The sequence below is a fragment of the Globicephala melas genome, chromosome 18 (assembly GCF_963455315.2).
Source record: "Globicephala melas chromosome 18, mGloMel1.2, whole genome shotgun sequence".
In the NCBI taxonomy this organism is placed as follows: Eukaryota; Metazoa; Chordata; class Mammalia; order Artiodactyla; family Delphinidae; genus Globicephala; species Globicephala melas.
In genome coordinates this window covers 22,514,117-22,533,053 of record NC_083331.1, presented here as the reverse complement: position 1 = coordinate 22,533,053, position 18,937 = coordinate 22,514,117, and the positions used below count along the sequence as shown (strand labels likewise).

Sequence of the window (18,937 nt, the reverse complement as noted above, 5' to 3'; positions counted from 1 at the left end):
TAACCTACATCTCAGAGCCTTATTCCAGCCACTGTCACCCTCACTCTCTGCACTCCAGCCGCACTGGCTATCTTCCAGTGACTCTTTCTCACATCTGGGCCTCATACATGGGACCCTCCCCACCACCTTGCCGTGGGATAACCCCAGTCAACCTTCCGGTCTTAATTTATAAATTACTCTCCCATATAGGCCTTCCCCGACCACCTCATGGTATCCTTTCAGAGAAATCTGGACTCTTCCAAGAACTTATCATGAGCTCCAATTACATAATGATTTTTGTTTTACTTGATACTTTTTCCAGTAAACTATGGACTCCCAGGAGGACAGGACCAGGGATTTTTGTTCGCTACTGCATTTCCAGAACCTAGTGGGAACCTGAAAACCATAAATACCTACTCATTTGGCACAAAGATTATGTATCATGCTTTGCTCCAAAAACATTAAATCTCTACTACAAAATGAGTATCGAGCTAGGTCACAATATGACGGGAGATTTAAAATATATATGTCGACATCAATAACTAGATGAGAAAAATCAGAAACTACTTAGGGCCAACTCAACACAGGATGGAGAACACCCACCAGGCACAGAAAGCAACCTCTCTGCCTGCTACAGCACCTGCTTTGTGTTTCTGGACAGAATCAAGTCCCTGATGCTCAAGGAAATGCCTTTTAAAAACTCTCTCCTTGTGCCACTGCACATCGCTGAGTAATAAGGAAAGAAACGGAGGCTGTACCTTTGCAGAAAGATGCAACTGAACTGGGTAAAAGACCAGGCTTCAGATGGAGGTCAGGAGAAACCGCGGGCTGCCCTCACATGGGCACCACTTTCTTGAAGGAAAGTGCATAGAGTCCAACCCAGGAAGAAAGGACCTTCAACTCAGTCTGTTCTGAGGGATTTTTTTTTAAAGGGAAATAGAGGAGAAACTCACATAAGAGCAGGCATAATTGGTATTTTGTTACTAAACAAACTGTTCTTCAGTGATTATAGGTGTGCGAGTGATTTATTCTTTCCAATCTTGCATTTGTATTAACTAGAACCCTAATTTGTCCAAGAGGCTGAAGTGTGTCTTAATTACTTGCCTTCAAAGCTTATGCCCATTTAAAATAAGCTTATTTCTTTTCCATTGTCAGCTCACCCAGAGCCACCTAATCCACAGTCCTCCCACCCAGGTCTCAGCACTTGGGATCACCGGGCAGAGGAGAGGCCAGCGAGTGGCCCAGCTCCAAGGACATCCATCTGTGCAAAATCCGGTGCACCAGCCCATAGAACATTCTCCAGCCCTGTTCCCCCTGCAAGGGCAGGAGAACGTCAAGACCTGAGCGCATTTACCACCCATGCCATAGGCTATTCTTCTACTTCAACTCTTTTATATAGTGTATAGTGTATAAGTATATAAGTATAATTTTACACTTAAACTCTTCTCTCGCCGAAGCTTTGGGCTTTCCCAAGCCCCAGTCCCTAGACCTGGTGGTGAATTTAGAGTAACCCCATGTGTGCTGCAACGCCTGAAGGTACTGCTCCTGACATCTGAGGATGGGGCACCTACAACTGGGTTGTCTGTGCGACCTCTTGGCATCTTAGTCGGAGAGAGCTCGAAAGCCTTCTCCTTGCTCCAACTCCCAGCTCTCTGTGCTTGGCTGGGGACCCCCCGGAGAAGGGACAAAGCTGCCCGATGCGGCCAACTATGGGACCAATATGGGGGCAACCAACAAGACTGCTCTCCGACAGGGGGAGGAGCCTGAACAGCGTCCTTAAGGTAGTGCGCGAGGCCACCACGCCAGCTGGCCACCGGCTCGGCTTCCTCTGACGTGGCTTCTCAATCGGCTTTAGCCTCGCAGGTGCTCCTGGAGCCCTAGCCCCTTCTTCCCAAAGCATCCTTATTGACGTTCTCACCGATGATTCTGTTAGAGAACCACGTGCGCTTCTACAGGAGATGAGGGGGAGGAGCCTGGTAACACATTTAGAAAGCACGCTTGTGCAGGGAAGTGAAGCGCTGGCACAACCAAATCCTTAGGGGGCAGAGGCGTAACCTGTAACCCAGAGGACGCTCGGGAGTGAGTCATGAGACCAACATGTTAATACGGGCATAAGGATATTACCCACGGAGGTAAGGTCAGTAAGAACCACTGGCAGAAACTCAGGTAGAGATGGTGAGTAAAAAGAGGAGCTCAAGGACAGACTAACAAGGACACTAGGAGAGGTTGCCAAAATGCCGAATAAATGTGACAAAGGGAAATCAGTGCTTGGAAAACCAGAGACTAGGAGGGGATGAATAGTCAGTAAAGGAGGCTCCTGGTGGGAGGAGTGACGTTCTAAATGCAGGTACTTTCTGCCACGATTGGAGCTGGCCAGACTTTCGCAGCGGAAGAAGCCAAAATGTCAGAAAGAGGAAAACGTCATCAGAGTGACACCATGCCCACGCTTTCCGGACCTGGGGACTGTCTAACTAGGAAAATAGGAATCTCTTCAGGTATTTTTCACGGAGGAAATTTACGAGAGAGAATTGGTTACTCAGGTGATGGGGGAGCAGAGAGCCTACACGTGACAGTGAGATAATCCAGAGATCAGCAAGGGCAGGTAGCTGCCGCCTTGCCTAGGCTGACAACAGACAACGGAAGGAGGGGCTGCTGCTGGAGTCCACGGGCCAAGGTCACTTGTGAGCAGCTAGAACCAGAGGAGGTCTGTCAAGCATGAGTGGTGCTACCGGCGAGGGATTCCCTCCGCTCGGGAACGCCGCGCGAAGCTGGAGGAAAGAAAAAAATACCCTCCCTGGCTTTGCCCTTCTCCCTGCTGTCTCCCACGTGCCTTCCACGGGCTGAACACAGCAAGCCAGCTGACTCGGAAACCTGGGTGAACAGCCTGCAGGGGTGAGCCTCCGGCGCACGGAGGGGAAGTGGGGGGGAAGGCCAGGAAGCCTGGGGCAAGGACCAGGAGTCACAGCGAGCTGTAATAAGCAAGCCTCTTTCCCAACAGATACACTTTTAAAAGGTTTGTTTACTGCCATATAATGGTCACACAGGAATAAATTAAGTGGAAGCCATACCTGCCGGACTGGCCTATTGACCTTCCTGCTGCGTGCAGGTGACCCTGATCTACTCTGCACAGTCCCCGAGCTGCAAGGGTTGGGGGGGGGGGGTTTATTCTATAGTTAATACCCTTTCTTCAGTTACAATTAATCCAAGACTAGTCATAAAAAGTGCATTTTTTCCCCCAAAATCCTAGGGGGAAAAGGTTCTTTGAAAAAATTTTAAAATATAAGTATTTAATAGGAGAAAATATACGCATGCACGCCTGGGCCCACACACCCACAAATGAGTACAGGTGAAACTGGGGAAACCTGACCAAGACTGGTGGACCGCAGCGATCCATGTCCTGGTTGCGATGCTGCCCTATAGGTTCGCAAGACATTACCACAGGGGGGAAATGGGTAGAGGGTACACAGGCTCTGACCATGTTATTTCTGACAACTGCACATGAATCTGTAATGATCTCCAAATAAAAAGTTTAATTAAAAACTATCATAAATACGTGCCTACTCTTCTAAATTAATAAGGCCTCTTCCTTGCCACCGTGTTTCACCCATACGGTCTCCGGTCTGTACACTCACAAGCGCGGTGTTTCTACCGTCAGGACTCTGACCTCCCGGTGAAGCAAGGCCCAGTAAACTCTGTGTTGGCCCCCTCTACAACTTCTCAGAATTCCGTCTTCTCTTTGTCATTGGCTCAGTGCTACTTTTGCAGAAATATGACGGTGCTAGGTTGCTCCTGTTTGATTATTCAGGCTTTGCCTTTCTGACTGCAGACGGAGCCAGGACCTTAGGCTTCATGCATGGGACAATTAGGAGACTGCCTGATCTTATTTCAGATCAGCGAACAAGCCTTAACCTGCTCATTTCATGATTAAGAATTCATTTCAAAACCGCTCTCTTCCTGGATGCATGCTTCCCTTCTCCCACCCTCCACACCCTTTGATCGTTGGGAGCTGGTGGCCTAAGAACCGGCAGGAGAAACTGCAGAAAAAAGCCTGGCACTTTGACAGACCAAGAAGAAAGAGCCAGCCCACTCCCAGCTACCACTCATTCACTTAGCTAAAATATAGGCTATGGGAGAAGCAGGGAAAACAATAGATAGAAGTGCCTGCTAGGTCTTCCAGAAACTGATGCTGGATGAAAATCCCTTCTTAGCCAAGAGTATGACGGGAAAAAATCACTATTCATCGCAAAATGGACATGCGCTACAGACGTCTCTCCAACTCTCCTCTACCACTCCACGAATCCCGCCAGTAAAATATAACTTTCTTCCCTTAATGATCTGGTGGTAAATTATTTATATGCTTCAGTTTATCTTTCTGCCTTCTTTTATTTATGCCCAGAACTGTACTACTTAACTCTAGAGAGCCTGACCACGATTACAGGCAAGGCAGAGGCGTCTCAGCCCTTTAGGGCATATCGAGCTGGAGGGACAGCAGGCCGAGCCGCGGGTGGAGGATTGATGTCTCCGTCTTGGGATGAGCTAAGTGAGCACACATCTCAGGCCTCTTGGTCCTGCTGACTTTTCCAGCCAGCTTCCCACCCAAATCATTCTTGCATCCTTTCCCCATCTCCAGCCTCCCAGTCACAATCTTCTCGGTTTGTCTAGGCACCGCCACCTCCTAGCTGGTCTCCATGCCCCCAACTCTTCCTCTATCAATCCATTCCCCACACACCTGCCGGCAAGGTCGTTCTCAGCTGCAGATCAAGAGTAACGATGCCCTCACCTTAATTCTTCAGTAGCTCTCTATCACCTGAGGCCGGAGTGCCCAAATTTGCCTAATGAAGAAAACCAGTGGGGGCATTATTTTAAAAATAAATGAAGCAGATTCTTCAGTATCTTACGTTGGGTTTCTCCAGAAACAGACCTTGAGACAGAATTTATTTACTTTTTTCCTTTTTTTTTTTTCTTTTGGCCATACTGCGTGGCATGCGGAACTTCCTTAACCAGGGATGGAACCCGGGTCCCCTGCAGTGGAAGCGCGGAGTCTTAACTACTGGACCACCAGGGAAGTCCATGAAAGAATTTCAATGCAAGCTATTCATCTGGGAGGGGATCCTAGGAAGGACTAGTACGGGAAAGGAAGGCAGCCAAGAAAGCCCAGATTATCTAGCAGACAGCCACCGTGGGCAACATCATCAGTCTCACTAGGGGATCCTGGGACACAGCGTAGGACACACATCAGTCTCTGTACCCGATGGGCCAAGATGCTAGGGTACTGCCACCCAGCTCTCTTCAATCACTGGATGAGGTCCACTCCTGGGGCCATCTAACTTTGCTGCCCTACAGCTGCCCCACATGTGACAGAGAAAGCCCTCAGGTGGAGAACAGTAGGTGCTTGCAGAAGAATTCTGCAGATGTGCGTGGGAGCAGTGAGCATCCGGGCATACGAATGTGTCTACTCGACTTGGCATGTCCCTGAAGAGTCTGATTCGGGGGGCCGGGGCTGGGACCCAGGAATCAGTACTGTGGCAAGAACGGGAAGATTGTGAAACACTGACCCATATCATAAAATTCCAAATCTTTGATGGGTCTTACTAGTTCTTCCATGGTCCGCCCCCTGCCCTGTTCTCCAAACCTCCTCCCCCTTCCCTCCCCGCAGCACAGTCACTTGTAAACCACACTGAATTTGTGTACTTCCTGCAAGTCTTCCCTGCAGGCAGCATATTCTCTGCTACAAGCAGGAACTGTGCCTTAATAATCTCTATGATCTCCAAAGCCAGTACTATGCCAGTCATACAGTAAATGCTCCATAAATGTTTGTTAAAGAAATCAGCCTAAAAGGAACTAGTATGGTATTACTTACATAGGTTCTGTGGACATAACTATCTTCCCTATCTCTCAAAATAGTAGTAAAATGAAACAAGTATCTATTGAGCACCTAATATGTGGAAGACACTCAGGAATCCCTCCAGAAAAGCTCTATAACCTTTGATCAGCATACACCTTAACAGACACTTGCTGCTACAAAACTGTGAATTAAACCCTACAAGCGAGACAAACAACGGAGGTGGTGGTGGAAAGGTGAAGGATGCTTTACGGGGAACTGGAAGCCTGTCAGGCTTTACCCTACCTGGTGATTCTGCCAGGGCTGTCCCCAGAGACACGGTCGCCCTTCACATACTTCACAAAGATGGAGCAGGATGAAGAAGAAAGTCTTATTTCAATGCCACTGATCTCTCAGGATTAAGACTTCTTCCAATCACCAGAAATTTGGTACCTGGGACCTCTATGGTAACTCTGGGCTCTATCCCTTAAATGCACAACAGCTTCTGTGGTTTTCAAGCTACTCAAGGTGCTCTCTTACAAACCAAAGCAGAGGTCTGGACAGTCGGAGTCACTAAAGACCTCATCGGCGGCTTTTCTCCCCGTCTGGGTTGTTAACCACAGCGCCCTGGCCATACTCCAGTCTGGATAATTACACTGGGGGGAACAGATTTTACCCTCCAGCTCCAGCTAAATAAAGTATTCCTTCGGCCCAGCTGCCGTTACCTTTGTTATGCTGCTGTGGGCTATTAAAGTGCTCTTCTGTACTTAGGATGGCTGTATTTGTGCAAAATCAATACCCTTGATATAATTTTCTACACCAACAAGAAGTATATTCCAAAATATCACCGGCTAAGTTAGTTGTTTTGACATGTTTTTATACACGGCCAGAAACAATTAGAAAAGTACAATCATTTCTCCTCCATTTCCCCAACTTTTGCTATTCATGCAGATACAGACTGAAATATTTGCAGCATCACATAAAGGAGGCGGCAGGTGCATACTCCACAAAATACACACTAAGTGTCTACCACGTGGCAGGCTCTGTTGCGGGTACTGTTGTAAGGGTCATGGGTTATGTTCTCAGCATAAACTTGAAATTTTTCCAAAGGGAATAATTCAATTTAATTCTTCCTCTGCTGCTACGTTTCTGAGAATCTGAATATATCAGCTTTACTTAAAATCTATCATATACGAGTCTCCCAATCAAATACTATTTCCATCTACTCTTTAAAAAAAAAAAAAGAATCTACAGGACCTTAAACTCAATGTGTATGTGGGTGGGTGTGGAAGTATATGTGTGTCTAAGAGTGAGAAAATATGCTTTCTTGGCCAGCCTGAAGGGCAGCAAATGGGATGCTGCTTGGATAAATATTTATTTGTTTGCTTGTTTAGCAATCATCCTATTTGTGTGGGTGAGAGTTTACAGGTTATAATAGCAGAAGCTGACATAAGGGAATGGAAAACGCAAATATCTCTTGTTTAAACCTCTTTACTGTATGAAAAAAATACAAATCAGGCCCTTTGGTGCTCTATCGTTAGGATGAAAACCATGAAAAGGAAAAGAATGCAAACACGTACGCATACATATTCTCTTGAACATGAAGAGAGGAGAGGAAAGTTCATTAACTTTCAAGATTCCAGTGGAATAAATTAAATGTATGACCTACAGGATATTTAACATCATGCCACGCAAAGAGAAATGGTTCTGAATTTTTAAAAATAATAACAACCTTAAAATTCAGATTAATCCTAGGGGATCCAAAGCAAGCACTTGTCCTGAACAAACTACAACCAGACTGTGAAAAACGATTTTAAAAATCAGTGACGTTCACTTGAAATCTGCGAAATTATTATTCTGCTTGGAAATCCTTCGAGCTAGAACAAGTTAATAGCAGACTTCTAAAACTAGGTTAAACATGCTGTAAATCAATTTATTTCCCCTACAAATCTGCTACAGTGCATGCTTTTCTGGTGAAAATGGCTCTGCCATGGTACTTAATACTGTCACTACACTGTTTCTCCAACCAGGCCAATCCAAGTTCCTCTTCCAGTTAAGGTGTATTAAAGTTCAGTGACTACCTTTGTCATACATAATAAATAACAGAATACAGATTCTTTAAAATAGCATAAGGAACCTCAAAATGTATCACACATGCAATACATTGCCTAAGTTTAGAAAAAAGCCTTAATAATGCACATGTGATCCAAGTTCGCCATCCAGGACTCCATTATCATTTCAGAGTTAGAGGCAATCTGCACTATTGCCATCTCTCACAGATAGATGAGTTGTCCTCCACAAGCAGGCTTCAGGTAACACCTTTGGCAAGACAGCTTTGAGAAAAGACTGAAACGAAGATTATGCAGCTACACAGTCTGTCCCATGTACTCTATTTTTTTTTAATTTTTATTTTATATTGGTGCATAGGTGATTAACGATGTTGTGTTACTTTCAGGTGAATCACAGCAAAGTGATTCCGTTACACATATACATGTATCTATTCTTTTTCAAATTCTTTGCTTATTTAGGTTATTACAAAATATTGAGCAGCGTTCCCTGTGCTATACAGTAGGTCCTTGTTGGTTATCTGCTTTAAATATAGCAGTGTGTACATGTCAATCCCAAACTCCCAATCTATCCACCCTGCCACCCTTCACCCCTGGTAACCATAAATTCGTTCTCTGTGAGTCTGTTTCTGTTTTGTAAATAAGTTCATTTGTATCTTTTTTTTTTTTTTTTTTTGAGCCCGGATCACTAGATCAACAGTACATCTAAACAGTACGTCTATCACGTTACAGACAGACCACAAGACGTGATTAATTAGCTGTAATGGTTAAACTCTTGCAGGTATACAAGCTGACCAACACAATCCTCAATCTCATCCCTATTTAAAATTCATTTAGAGAATAACAGATCATTAAAGGTTGGCCAAAGATGTAAACAATTACCAAAGCAAGGGACTGCGCTTCCCCAGTTTGAGGAAAGAGGTGGAAAGTCACAGGACTTTCCGCGACTGAGGGCTGAATACACAATACATCTAAAACCATAATGTAGCCTGGTGTCAACACTGAATTTTGACTCCCAAATATTACTGTATTTTCTAAGTATCTTTATTAGCATAAAAATCTTGGTTACAAATTCTGTGTAAAGAACAAAGAAAGAATAATTTGAGGGAGGAAACAGGAGAAAATTTTTCAAGTGTGACCCAAGGCAAGACATCCTGGAGATGACTCTGTAACCAGGCTCAAATCACAACACCTAACTGTGCCTCAGTGTCCCTTAAAACTAAAGGGTTAGGCCAAAGCATCAGTCTCTAACTCCCTCCTGGCAGTAAAATCCAGTCACCTATTTAGGTATCACAGAGAACTCAAGTTTTTGTAAAATCCTAAGAGCATCTAACGGCAGCAGAAAATGTGCTTACGGTGCTTAATGACTATGAAGGGAAGAATGAGAAGGGTCTAAACAATCCTCCCAGTCTTGCATTTTTCAGTTTATACTGGGCTTAGGAGGGCAACTGAAATTAGATGCTTCATTTCATCCCACAATACCAATATAATTCTTATTATAATAAAAATTTTAACTGTACATTTTAAAAACATCCCCAAAAGGAAACCACTTCACCTTCCTCAAATGAAAGTTAGTAGATCATCATTTGGAGGGTTGCGATGCTTGAGCTACAGTTATGAGTGTCAGGACGTGGAAGCAGCTGTCACTGCTTTGTTTTTCATTCACAGTAGGTGGTTGCCAAGCAACAAAATACTATTGTCTGTTTCCATGATCTATTGGCCAATTTTACTGGTGATAATGCTTTCCACAGTTTAAAACAGGGCCACCATTTGGACAAGGAGAAATGAGAAAAAATTCTAAGGATGACAATAACATATATATAACTAAACACACTGAATGTACCCCCAAATTATGTGTATAAATATATAGCTGTGTGCTGATATACATACATACATTTTGCGTATGTGTGTGTGTGACTATATATATTTTTGTTCTACCTACCTCCAACCCATCTCAATTTGATAGGCCAAAAACTAGAATCTAAATCCCTGAGGGCAAATCAAAGCATGACCTGGAGATATGAAAACACAGTAAGAATTATTTTCTCAACAATAGCAATAATTACCAATTTGCCAGATGTATCAAATTCTGTCCTTTGAATACAAAGTTCTTCAGTCAGAAAAGTAATTCTACTTATATAAAAATAATAAATGGAAAGCCTTTACTATCTACTTTGGAATCATCAAACATATTTAATATGTCGTTTTACTTCAAATCATCTGCTACCACTGCGTACAAAGATAATAATTCAAGTGGGAATATTCTGCTTTTCTTTACACCCAAGAATCTTAACATATATTCACTTTTTACATAATTGAACTGTGCTCCCTGGAATAGCCTCATGTGATTCCCCACTTTGTTTTGATATTGGTCCCTAGGGAATAACAGTCATGCTATGTTGCTCTTGCATATTTCACTAGCTTACAAATAAAATAATGCACAGTGTACTCACTATAAAGTTGTCAACATTAGCTTGCATCAGTTGCTGTTTGTTTTCCACTGACAAGGCTTCTAAAGATAAGAATTACAATATTCTTAGATGTACAGACACAACATCAAAACAGCCTGAAGGAATTAAAGCTGGAAAGTGCTAGAGGCAATCATGCTTTGAAATGAAGAGAAATCAGTGTCACTTACGCACACACATATATTTCTGCAAAGACCCTAAATAATGCCAGAACAGTCTTTGGATTTTATGCAATGCTCGTCCGTCTCCCTTCACAATACCCCAAAGCACTTTAACTATTTAGTGCATCCCTCTAAAGGAGCCTTTGAAATTCACTTTTTGAAATTCATTACCACTTGCAAATCGATATATCGCAAGAAACTGGAATAAGCAAAACCCATTACGTGGATTGACATTATTACTATAAAATATATCAAAAGGGCAACGTTAGCAAGACAGAAACAAAGTGTGTTAAATAATGAACTGAATACTAGTCAAAATTACTTTTCCGGACAGAGCCATCTTCAGCAAAACGCTCCCGGGAGCGCCCATCCGGGTTTCTCCTTCACGTCTCACCCCACACATGACCCACTTCCTTCTCCCTCAGCTTCTCAAGGTTGCTCACCTGTGTCTGGCCCTCACCAAAAAACAATTTCCTTCTCACTTTCTCCACCCTCTTCATAACCATTAGGCACCCATTACTTTCTCCAAACTACCGGACTGAAATCTGCAGCCCAGTTTGCCACGAACCTCCCCATAAGCACTTGTTTCCCTCATCCTTCTAGATCTGCTTTAAAAATCGCCACCACCGAGCAAATACAATATTAATAAAAATAAGGTTACAAGCCAGTTTTTTCTTTTAATGTCACAGCAGCAAAATGTTGAGAAAAAAACAGAAAAGGAGAAAAGCAGGAGCGCATTTGGAGGAAGGCGGGTGAGAGCGTAGTTATACACAATAGGACGAGAGGATCCAACCGAGCCCCGCTTCCCCACCTGTCGACCCCAACTTCCCCCATGTGCGCGCCGCGGGATGACAACCACAACACTCCAAACCACCCCCCCGGAAAGGAGGCGGGGTTACGCCTTCAGCCAATCAGGACCCGCAAGCCCCAGGTGTCCAACCTATGGGGTGGCCGTGGCAGTGCAGGGGGAGGACGTGGGGTGGTCGGGGAGGGGCGGCGTCCGTGGGAGGCGCGCCCGTGTGGAGTCCGGAGAAGAGGGGAGGCGGCAGGCGTCCGGCTACCGAGGCGTAGGCTCTGCACCCTGGCAGCCGCCGAGTCCTGCTGCCCAATGCCTCTCTTGCCTCGGGCTGGACCGGGCCTCCCGCCGAGGAAAACCAGTCCACTGTGTCTGAGTTCCCCGAATAAGGGGACAGTCACAAATAACAACAATAGTACCTAGTTCAGACAAGGCGGGGAGGAAAGTTTCCGGCCCGCACCCAGAGGAGTCCGCCACGGCTGGGAGAAGGGATACAGGGCGGGAGGGTGACAACAGGGAAAGAAGAGAGCAGTGGGAGGGCTGCGCGAGCAGGACGCGAACCCGGGTGCGGTTCAGGGGGCGGCGGGCAGCGGGGTGCGCTGTCCAAGGTGCACGGGAGGTGGTAGGCGCGCGGCGGGCGCGGAGCCCGCAGCCAACACTAGCTGGCGGCGCGGGGGAGAGCTGAGAATAGCTGTCTGGGGCGCCAGGCGCCCCCAGGCTCGTAAAAGTCACCCGGCTGGAGCTGAGGTAGGGAGGGGAAGGGCGCGGGGGGCTGCGGTGAAGCCCCCACGCTCCCCTGCCCCCCTCCCTACCGGCCTCACCTCTAGCTCCATTCCCCTCCCCCCGAGCCCACTCCCCTCCGAGCCTCTGTCCTGGTGCCGCGGCGGCGGCAGCAGCGGCGGCGGCGGGACCGCGGAACCCTCGCTCCGAGCCTGGACGCCCCGGGGATGCTGCGGGCCCCGGAGCAGCTTACCTGGGGCTGCGGTACCGGTAGCGAAGGCAGCCAGCCGCGCGGACTCGGGCGCGGCGCGGCTCCTCCTCGCCTCGGCGTCCTCCTTCTCCGCTTCTCCCCGGACTCGGTCCAGGGCACGGAGCTCTGAGACCGCGCCGGGCTGCAGCTACCTTTCCCACCGCCGCCTCGGCCGCGCTACCGCAGACAGAGGACGCCCAGTGGCGGCTGGAAGCCTGTGTGAGTAGCGGCGCCGGAGAGAGTGGGATCTGCTGAGAGGCGCTGGAGACTCCGCGGCTCAGGGCGCGCGGCCGTGCGCACGCGCGCCGGCGAGTGTGAGTGTGTGTGTGTGAGCGAGCGTGCGCGCGCGCGCCCACGGGAAGGGGGAGTCGCGAGGGGAGAGGGAGAGAGGCCGAGAGACACTCGCAGGGACCGAGGCGAAATTCTTCGCCCTCGGAAATCCGTAAACCAGGGAAAAGAGGATCGAACGTGCGTGTGGCCCGGGGGAGCTGCCCGCGGGGCGGTGGCAGAGGAGGAGGGGAAGGCAGCGCGGCGCGCGCGGGCTCCAAATCCGAGCTGGGCTGGGCCGAGCGGAACGCGCAGCCACCGATGCAGCAGAGGCGGCGCCCGCAGCCCACTGTCGCGCTGCTCCCTCTAGGGAGGGGCCGGGCCGCTCGCTCCCGCCACCGCCGCTGTCCGGACTTCTCGGCTGGGCGCGTGGGGACGGGGATCGAGCCCCCACCGCGGCCACCGCAGCCTTGGAGGCGCTCGGCCCGCTGAGGGGCCGAGCGGGGACCCCGGCGCACGTGGCCGATTACCGGCTGGAGCCGGCGCGTGCAAGAGCTGCGGGCGTGGAGTGGGCGGTGGAACCCGGCGGAGCGCGGCCTGCCGCCTAGACTGGGTAGAGGAAGCCGGGCGGGGGAGCGAGGGTGAGGCCGGTCAAGGGTGCGGTCAGCAGGCACAGTCGAGGGTTGTGAGGGCTTCCACTCCGGGCGGAATGTTGCCTTTTTTCCTCCTCGGAGGCCACTTTTCCTCGAAGTTATCCACTTCCCAGGTAAAAGTGCCGGCTTCCTCTTTGTTCGGATTCAGCTAACTGTGCAGGCATCCGACTTCTTTGAAGTCCGGCTTCTCCAAGAACCGGCCAGCCTGGCGCCGCTCTTGGCCCTTTAAACCTCTACTCTCTCATTCAGCCAAGCTACAGTGTATACCATAGAAATAAAATTTTCAGGCACATTTACGTGCCCTTTCTCCTAAAAGACTTATTGTCCTAGCGGTATTCTTGTCCATGCTTGTTTTAAATTCTGAATGCACTTTTATTCCCTCAAGAATTTCTTAAAGGGTCATAAGGTCTGGTTGATACTTGAAATACCCTTCCTGGCAAGAATCCTCGGGCAGAGGTGGGGGCAGGGTTTGTGTTTCGTACACTTTTGCATGCCCTCCAGTACTGAGCCCAGCACCGTGTACTTTGTGTGTTCTCTATAAATGCTGAATGAATGACATTGTTTTCTAGCTTCACATGTCCTGAAGGCGAAGACTTGGATGCTGGGAAAGTCATTACCACCCCACCAGACTTGCTTGATTTTAACTTATACCATTTCCCTGTGTGTGACTATTTTCCCCTTTGTCGGCCAGAGCCCCAGTGCAAAGAATGACAGCAGAGAGTACTGACCCATTGTGCAGTCTCACCAAGGTGCTGGCAGAGATCACTCTGCAGGGAACCCGATGGGGCACCTGGGTGTGAGAAGGCTAAAGCGTGCTTCATTTCAGTCCTGGGGGAATCCAGTCTCTCAACATGAAAGTCACATTTCATTAGCAGTTTATAATGTCTTGTCTAGAGTAGAAGGGCAGGAAAAGAGGTTTAAGAGAAATTCACGTTTCTAATAGCTTGTCGGGTACAAGATTTTCTCTTGTAAAGAGCATTACTTAATGGCTACTTGCCAATACATGCAGGGTCACCCCAGACTACTAATTCTGCTGTAGCACCAAGCCCACATCCTTCAACCTTGGTATTTCTACAGTCATCCTCTTAGAAGCAAAAGTCCTCGATTTTACATTCCATGCTAAATTTCAGTCCCTTTGAACTCAGGCTCTTCTATGAGCTGCTTCTCTCTCCACTCATGATATCACAGCTTTGAAATAGAACTGAAATAAAGTGAAAATTAAAATGGATTTATTTGGGTGCTGCCATCTGTTCTCTAGTGGGAGTCCCTTTAAATGATTCCTCTTCTGTCACTCAATTTACAATCTTCTTAGAAGCCACTTGTTGTGATATGGAATTCACGTGCTTTTTTGTTAGGTTGAAAGCTTAGATATTTTAAATTTTTACTTGAAAGGAAGCTCTAGAACTTGCAGAAGGAGCAGAAAAACTCTGACACCCAAAATGGGCTCTTGACAGCCAACCTTTAAAATGGCTATTAGAGTCTTCCAAAATAATTTTAAATAATTTTGTTTTGCTTAAAAAGTTGCCTTTATGGTTTCATTCAGCAGCTGCCCAAGTGCTTGCTTACTTGGTAGGATGGAAGAATGGAACAAAGCCATAACTTCTCTGATGAGCACCAAAGGGATTAGACTTGTGTTTGTAAAAACAAATACATTTACAAGAAGCCAACATTTAAAAATAAGAAGGTAGGCTTGGAGCAATCTTAATGTATGTTAATTTAAAAGATAAACCATAGAAAGAAAGACTAACAACATAAGAGAGAAAGTGTTTCTGACCCACTTAAAAGTTTAGAGGACTAGCTACGATTAAAATGCTATAAACCATAGCTCTTCATGCTAGCTAAACACTAAATAATAATAAAATGTTCTACCGAGAAATTCATTTTCATATGTTATTATCAGTTGAACTGAGAATTAATAGCATAATTATAAAGGTTCGATTTTTCTTCCTAAAAAGGGAATGCTCCTTAACATAACTGCTTTTTTCAATTTGCAGCAGTGCAATGAACTAGTCAAACATTAACTTCCTTAAAAATACTGGATTGGGAAAGGGTGGGGTGTGTAGAGAAACACTTCAAACTGATTTGACCACAATTAACTAATCTGCCCCTCTAAAGTTATAACAAAAGCTTTCTGCCTCTGAAGACTGGTAAATTTAGGCTGTGAGATGTACCGTGAATTCCAAAGTCAACTGCTCATGCTGGGAGCAGATTGCTCCAAATTCTCTCAAGTGAGAAGGCAGGGACCGTTAGCTGAAATGCTGCTGTTGAGTTTAGTGGTTGTGAGCACGCATAAGGATACAGGTAATTTCCCCCATAATTAGGTCACAGATCACTTAGTGCATTAGAGTTTTAAATGATAAAAAAACACCTTGACTTGCATCTGGACCCAAATGCCAGCTCAGTACAGAGTGTAGCATGGGAACAAGAAGAAGTTTCAAGTTATCCTGTTTCTCTTCATGCTCTTATACATTGTTTTATTCCAGACATTACTTAGGGCAATTTAATTCTAACTGGAGATCAGGCATGTTTGGGGAAGTCAAAAATCAGAGGAAAAAGGTTATAGTGTATTCCAAGCACATGTAGGTGGGCTTCCAGAGTTATCAGTGCTGACATTCCGGAGACAGGCGAAAATATTAAAGACCACAGGTTCTTAATAGTTTATGGAATGATGGATTTCCTGGAAGGTGAAGAAAGCTCTAGATCCTCTCCTCTGCAAAGTGAGCATCTGAACACAAAAAAAATTTGAATAAAATTTCAGGAAGTTAAAGGAACACCCTCTGAAGCTCAGGTTAAGAACCCCTGTCTAACATAGATCCTTTGCACATTGATATTTATGGCTAAAGGGAAATGAATTGGTAGATATACTACTATCCTTACTTCTGTTTTTAATCCAGTAAGTTATTTGGTTGTCAATACCAAGAAGATGCATAAGCAAATCAGTAAACCCCACAAGTATTTATTGAGTACCTACTTCATAATCAGTACCATTCCTAATGCCATGATTGTTAACAAATAAAGTATAAAATGCAATCTATCTCTGCCTTTAAGGAGCCTACAATCTAGCTATCATTATTCTTGGGAACAAAAAAGTGAACATAAGCATAATTTATCACTTGACCAGGTACAAAAAACTTCAACTTGAATTACCAATGTGACTTAACGAGCCATTTGTTAAGTAAATAAACCATTCCATTGAAAATTGATTAGTGGCCAAGGTATATATGCATATTTTCATATTCATATTCCCTAGTAGTAATAACTTAAATTACCACACGATGTATAAGGTAAAAAGCTAGTCTGTTGCTGAATTCTGAATTTTAGATTGGGGATAAGAAGAAAATTACTGACAAGAAAAAAATCAGCCATATTGGCAATGGCAGCTGTGGATTAAGTATCCCTGGAGATCCCTGGTCAGAGTGAAGTTGATTAGAATATGCTAATCAATTTTATATAGTTTATATTTCAACTGATCCACAAATTAGTAGGACCACCCATGTGTTTTGAAATTTCTGTATCTACAAAGACCCTTCCGTCTATTCTTGGATAATTTTAGTGTAATATTTTATTATGACTCTCCTTAAAATTTCTTAATTTTTGCCCTCTGTTCTTTTCACTTATTAACGTTATTTATTTTTGGTTAATAGAACTTTTGAAACTACAACTCCTTCACTCAATTCATGACAAACTTATAAAGAGGAAAAGCAATCATCCAAGGAAACAAGAGGTTTTCAGTTAAAGGAAGTGTTACCATGAACTCCTCTCCCACTTATAGGGTGGCATGAACGTAAAGCCAGTCACATAATTAGAGCTGTGGAAAGCTCAACCATCCATGTATTGACCACTTACACAGCCTGCCTCTCCAAGGGCCCCAGAGGCTTCATGTGGGGACACCAGGACTACCAGTCACATCTTTTTCCTTCTCCAGAGGCAGTCTTAGTGTCATATAAAAATGGCACTGGACATCAAGTTGTAAGATCTGAGTTCAATCCCAGCCTGGCAAACAAGTTGCTATGAGACCTTGGGCAAGTCACTTTCTGAGCTTCAGTTGACTCTCCTGTGTAATGTGGACAATAATAACTACCTCATTGATTAAGAAAATTACAACGTGAGAAAGGGCTTCAAATGTTGTGGGAGCTAAGTAAGTCTACGCAATCTTGGATTTAAATCAACTGTGTGGCAGAAAATTGGAACACGTACACGAATGGGAAGCTCCTGTAGAAATGCTGGAGCCTTTGTTAGACTATAACTTAAAGAACATTGAACTGATTTGATGATTTCTTGGAGTCCCTTCCAAGGATATTTTAAGAAAGCCACAGACAACCAGAAGTTGGCAGAAACAGACACATGCAGGAACTTGTGGGTTCCATAATTCTAGAGGTGTTGTAATTCTGTAAATTCTGCTGCTGTCGCAAAACCCAAGCTTTTGTGTTCATTTGTTTTTAATTAGTCTCTGTTTTTCCTGTCACACAGATCCTGCTTCCCCAATGGTGTTTTGAGCTGCTAACTTAGCTATAGGAACATTTATTTTACAGATTAAGACCAACTGTAAACTTTAGTTTTTTTAAACAAAAATAATTCACTGTTTATTCCTCCTTAATTGTGAAAGCAGTGTGTGTACTCATTGGGGGAAAACAAGCAATACAGAAATGTATAAAGAAGAAAAAAAGTGCTGTAACATCACCTCTCAGGGACCAACCGACATTCCTACTTTGGTGTATACCTTTCCAGACATCTTCTTTGCATCAGTTTATTGTTTTAAAATGTCATCCAAGTCAACGTATCAGCCATTTAAATACATACTAGCATTTTAGCAAAAACAGTTAAACTCTTTCACAAAAAGATTCAAAAGTGGTTTGGGTTTTTTTTTCCTTTCATACTCTTCCTTTTCAGGATTCTTTGCTCAGCAAGTCCTTTAAACAGGATTTTACCAAGTCATCCTTGAAACCTTCCCTTTTACTTCCCCACTTCTAACAGTGAGTACTTCTTAATGACCCTTTAAAAACTTAATCTCACCTTGAGCTGCCTCGTTCTGGAGTCACAAGCCCTGCTCCTTGGCCTCTAGCCATTCTGTGGATGCTTTGCATTACTTAACCTCCACCCCCAAGATGAGGTCCGGCTCTGACCTTGGATCTGGTACTGAATTCCCTGATGGAGCAGGAAAGATTCTTGATTTCAATAAGTAACCAGAATGTTCACTGGAGTGACCATCTACCGGTTATACAGAAGGTTGGCCTGGAGGTGAATTATTTGTGTTCATGTTTTGTGTCAATTGCTGCAGGCAAAATTTGGGAAGTATGTTTTATTTTGTTTTAAGAGGCTATAAACAGTCCTTCAAGACGAAAATGCTGACTATAATTCCAAAAGAATCCCCTGCTTTTGCAATTGAGCATGCTCACTATTTCACCCAGGAAGCTATAATTATTAATGGAACATAATAACAATGTTTATAATTTTGTTGATTTGTTAGTTGTACAGAGCACAAGTTCCCAGAGTAAAACAACCCCAATCCAGGCTATCCCATTCTGCAAATCCAGGAGACCAGGACCTCTGGCATCACTCTTAAAATGAAAGCTAAAGAATTGACAGTAGGAAGGAAGGAAACAAAGAAAACAAGGTGAGATTAATTATCTATAGGAGTTCTCTGAAGAATATACACCCTACCTTGTGAATTATGAATGTTTTAAGGAAATAAGTTACCACCTTGTATGTGCAACTCATCTAAGAAAAGAATGAAATAATAAAATGCAACATATGAG

General features: G+C 45.0%; 1 protein-coding gene across 5 annotated transcripts in view; it reads right to left on the bottom strand.

The window, feature by feature from the left end:
• ENOX1 (ecto-NOX disulfide-thiol exchanger 1) overlaps nucleotides 1–12,558 on the bottom strand; it is a 604,918-nt gene extending 592,360 nt beyond the window's left edge. For all 5 annotated transcript variants that reach the window (XM_030882173.2, XM_030882177.2, XM_030882178.2 and 2 more), the window contains exon 1: nucleotides 12,265–12,558. The gene's annotated coding sequence lies outside the window, so the exon portion shown is untranslated. The remainder of the gene's footprint in view (nucleotides 1–12,264) is intronic.
• Between the last annotated feature and the right edge of the window lie 6,379 nt (nucleotides 12,559–18,937).